The 5040-nt window shown below is 45.8% G+C and overlaps 1 long non-coding RNA gene across 1 annotated transcript in view; it reads left to right on the forward strand.

The window, feature by feature from the left end:
- Nucleotides 1-467: 467 nt before the first annotated feature.
- The window catches only part of LOC107121945, a 118770-nt gene continuing 114197 nt past the window's right edge, over nucleotides 468-5040 (forward strand). Inside the window, exon 1 of the long non-coding RNA XR_001482890.1 lies at nucleotides 468-561. This is a non-coding gene — a long non-coding RNA (uncharacterized LOC107121945). The remainder of the gene's footprint in view (nucleotides 562-5040) is intronic.

Raw genomic sequence — 5040 nt, forward strand, 5'->3', positions numbered from 1 at the left:
GGAACTGCCTCGAAAATCTATGCGTAAAGAAGTGCACAGAACGCCAAACGAGTGGCACTTTCCCCGAGTAAGCTTGCCAACCTCCAGGTGCTGCCTGGAGCTCTTCTGCTAATAGCAGACTGCTGTTAACAGTTGATCCCTAGATGGCAGGGATCACTTCCCCTGGAGAAAACGGTTGCTTTGGAAGGTGGGCTCCACAGAACTATATACCAACGAGGTCCCTCCCCTCCCCAAACCCTGCCTTTTCCAGGCTCTAGCCCCCAAATCTCCAGGTGTTTTCCAACCCAGAGCTTGCAACCCTGTTCCCGAGTAAGCAAGGCTAAGACCCTTGTCGGGTCAAAAGAGGCAAAGGAAAAGGGCGTATAAGAACCCACCTTTTCCCCCTCGAGCTTTTGGCAGGCTGTCCCGCTTGTACGTACTTTGTACAACCAGCCGTCTCAATAAAGTTGTTGTTGCCGGCGGGAAATTGCAACATGGCTGCGCCCAGGGAAGAGGCGTGACCCTTTTCGTTTCGGGCTTGCACTGACTTTGCGGCTGCTACACTTATGTCTGGGGCTGCGGGTGAGTGTCAGACGCATTAAAATATATACGCAAACGGGGCTGCTTGTACCTAGAGATTTTTAGGGGCATTTTCGGCTTGCAGCTCCCATGGCTAAAATGAAAAGGGCAAAAATGTTGCTAAATAACTTTTTTGGGTTTTTTTGCAGTACCCAGTAAGCCACAATCGAGTGCATTTGTTTGCCTGTGAGACTCTTACAGCTAAATGTTCTAAAGTACCAGAGGAGTCTGAGGGTTTGGAAGCCTAAGGAGTGAATGAGGGATTTTTGAGGATTCTGTAGGCTGCGTATCTAAATGAGATTAAAATACATCTGAGGGTTAGATCGAGGCTTTTGTTTTGAGATGGAAGTTTTAACGTGCGAACGCCTTTCCCCCGCTTTTATCGAAGTGTTCTAAAGTATTATAGGAGTTTCGGATTTAAACTTTTAGAAACGTAAAATGTGAGTGGGGAGGGCGTTAATGGAGAGTAGTAAAAGATAATGCGATGAATTGGGTTATAACAGCGGGATGCAGATTGCTCGTGAATTTCATGGTATTTTGTATCAGTGAGTGTGCAATGAATATGGACGTTTTTGTTTCCAATGGGTCTTCCAGCGTCTCCCATTGTTTCCAATGGGCAATCCTGTCCTTCCTTTTAGTAGATCCCTATAACAGCAAGAGGCAGATTGCTTGTGAATTTCATGGTATTTTGTATCAGTGAGTGTGCAATGAATATGGACGTTTGGTTTCCTTGCCTGTGAATATGGGCACACACAGTGATAAAATCAGGTGGGGTGTGCTCTGACCAATGTTCTTTTTCAAAGATTGTTATCTTTAGAACCTGTTGCCATTGCTGAGTGACCATGGGTCACAAATCTCAGTTTCCCCACTTGTTATTTAAGCGCAACAAAGGGGATTCTTGTATTTTTTTAAAATGTTGGTTGAGAACTTTTATGCTTTCGGACCATTTGCTAGCCTGCATATTTAATTAAAATTCAAGTGCCTCTTGACAACTGGATTTGAGTTCTGCCCTAAAATGGAAATCTTCACCTGCTACTTTTCTACCTTCAGTACAAACTAGCTGAAAACTTGGTCAGGAATTTGTATCCATACTGCTTTCCCAAAGGTGTGCTAAAATATTTTTATTTGTAGAAGGTCTCCTGAACTAGTAGAAGGCCTTTAGAATGTGGGTTAGGAATACATTATGTGATTTTTAAAAAATAACTAGGGTTTTTCCAAGGCAGTCCGGGTTCATTTTGTTGCTCTTCTTTTGGGGGTTTGGGAGAACATATTGACATTTTTAAAAAGACTGTAGCATTTGAGATTGAATTTAATAACATATAGTGAACTAAAGTTAGTGACTAAATAAAAAAAAATTATCCACTGTAATGTAGCTTATTTCCAGCCTAAATCAATACAAAATGGAGAATTTGGGACTGGAGTATGATGCTATGACAATATCACCCTGCCTCACAGTGGTTTCCTTTTTCTTCTTTTTTTTGTCTTAGCAGCCCCCTTTTCCTTTCCTTCTTGGTTTTTCTCTGGCTGTTCCACTCAGTCATTTGAATGTATATTGGTAAAAGCTGACCCACCCTAAGGAACTATGGAGGGAAACTAAAATCCTTCTTATGTCCTGGTTTGATAATGGCACATGAGAGGCTAATAGCAGTTAAAAAAAATTATCATTGACAGTTCTTGTGTTTTATTTAACTTTGAGGAGAAATGGTCAGATAGGAATCAGATGTAGGACTTATTAGGTGAACAGGAATGAGGTAACTTTATGTAAAAATAGGTAAAGGTTCCCTTGCTCGAAAGCCAGTCAAATCCGACTCTAGGTTGCGGTGCTCATCGTTTCAAAGCCGAAGAGCCAGCGCTGTCCGAAGACATTTCTGTGGTCATGTGGCCGGCATGACTAAACACCAAGGCGCACGGAACGCTGTTACCTTCCCACTGAAGTGGTACCTATTTATCTACTTGCAATTTAATGCTTTCGAACTGCTAGGTTGGCAGGAGCTGGAACTAGAGACGGGAGCTCACTCCGTCATGCGGCACACTCGGGTCTCAAACTGCTGAACTACCGACCTTCCACAGCCTGCAGTTCAACGTCTTAACCGCCTGAGCCACCGCAGCTCCATATGTAAAAATAAATGCCAAATAATTTGTCACAGAGAAGTAACTGTTTCTGTTATTCAGACAGGTATTTAAAACTTGGGGAGACAGATTTCTTGGTAGTCTCTGCTTACATAGACAAGCATAAGCTTCTTGGTACTACAGACGCTAAAGTTGGTGAAGGCAGGAACATTCATGTTCTGATTTCCCTTCTTAATCTAATCTAATAGGGATCACCCCTTATTCTAGGAGCTATTTCCCTCAGGCTTGAATGGGGATGGCTTCTTGCTTCTCCCACTCCCTAAGCCTTCCTTCGCAGTCAACTGTCAGATCTTCTTCGTGGTCTCTGTGCATTCCACACACTGGGATTTACACCTGCGTTGATCCCTCGTCGGAAGCCTAGAAAGCTTCAAGGATAACCTCTTCTCAGCGGGGTCATCCTCCTTCCTCGCGAGCATGTCCCACTGCGCATGCTCGGAGGTGAGGTAGATCCCGCCCCCGCCCCAGTTCCTTTCTTACCGCCTAAGAGTCGGACGTTAATTTCAGCATCTCTCTAGATAACCTCTAAGAAACACCTCAATAGGTAACAAAATCTGTAATAACCACAAAAAAATGTACACACTACACACCTATGAGGAAGCGTACGGGAGGACTACCTTTTTTCAAACGATGTCCCGATTGTAACGCTAAAATTCCTCCAACTGACGGCCACGACCGTTGCCTGTTCTGCCTGGGAGAAAGCCATAAGCCAGAGCTCTGTCTTCACTGCTCCAGGTTCACTCGCCAAGCAAGAAAAAATCGTACTGCTCGTTTAAAGACTTTTCTGCTAGGAAATGCATTGACTCCTATGATGCCACAGCCCTCAGGATCCCAAAGTACACCGCCTCCCTCTAGTACAGACTACCGCAGCCAGAGGGCGCTGCAGGTCAGTGATACTGACAGAATAGAGCTAGAGACGACTCATTTCACTTTGTTGACATCGGACCTGACTGCTGAAGACTTCTCCTCAGCTGAACCTGATGAAGAAGATCCACATCAGGACACTGAATTGGAGCACAACAATGAAACCTAAGAAATCAAGAGGAGAGACCCCATCTAAAACAGCGCGGTCTAAAACTCCTCAAGAGCAGGCACGGGTGGTTCCGCCGTTACTGCTGAGAGGACTGGCATCAAATTCTCCCTCAGTCAGGCGTGACGAAACCCCCTCGACTTTGATGGCACAAGGGCCAGTGTCCTCATTAGGGGCGAAAAACCCAGACGTTTATCCCCCTCAGTGCGGCCAACACCTCCTTTACAAATCCTGGCGGAAGAAGGTTGCACATCGGGAACGTCATCCCCAATGAGCAGACGAGTGACGCTGGCAAGACAAAGATCAAGAGGCAGGTCCCGAGAGGGAGACTCTACTGAATCCTGCTATTCAGCTGTGGACTCCCCCCATGTCAACTTCGATGGGAGTTCACTGCACTGGCAACCAAACTACCAGCGAGGCAGATCAGATGGCCATGATGCTGGATACAGCTGCACTCGTTCCAGATCCCTATCAGGGGATCGCCGCCACTGGAGATCTCGGTCTAGGTCCCTGTCCCCGAGACGCGACCACTGACGGCACAAAACAAACGCCGAGAGGGGAATGGACCGATGGGAATCGCCGTACAGACTACCGCAGCCAGAGGGCGCTGCAGGTCAATGATACTGACAGAAATAGAGCTAGAGACGACTCATTTCACTTCGTTGACATCGGACCGACTGTTGAAGACTTCTCAGCTGAACCTGATGAAGAAGATCCGCATCAGGACACTGAATTGGAGCACAGTCCGAACCAACCAGTGCCAGAGGGCACAAAGGGGTTCCAGGATCTGATCCAATGTATGGTAAAGACGCTAGGTATACACTTAGCATCAGGATCTGAATAGCAGAGTTGTTTCTCAGTTGTAACTGAGGGAATGATTCTCTGTGAGGTTTACAGTAGCCCAGTCACCATATATGTAGGGGACAGAGCAACCCAGATGGGTTACAAATGGTTTTATACAGGGGTCCCTGTCCCAATCCTTTTGAGCCTAATACGTTGTCAGAGGCTTTCACGGCCAGAGTTCATTAGTTGTTGTAGATTTTCCAGGCTGTATGGCCGTGGTCTTGGCATTGTAGGCCCTGACGTTTCGCCAGCAGCTCTGACTGGTATCCTCAGAGGTATCACAGAAAGATGGAGTACTCTCTGTGTCAAGCACTGGCTGAACATAGCCTAACTCAAAGAGGACACAGTATCTTATTCCAAGACACTGAAAGGCTGGACAACACATCCAAATACCATGTCAGATTACACAGGGAAGCCATTGAAATTCATAAACACAATTTCAACAGGAAAGAAGAGAGTTTAAAAATAAATAGGGCATGGTT

This window comes from Gekko japonicus, unplaced genomic scaffold (assembly GCF_001447785.1).
Source record: "Gekko japonicus isolate JY-2015 unplaced genomic scaffold, Gekko_japonicus_V1.1 scaffold1918, whole genome shotgun sequence".
Classification (NCBI taxonomy): Eukaryota; Metazoa; Chordata; class Lepidosauria; order Squamata; family Gekkonidae; genus Gekko; species Gekko japonicus.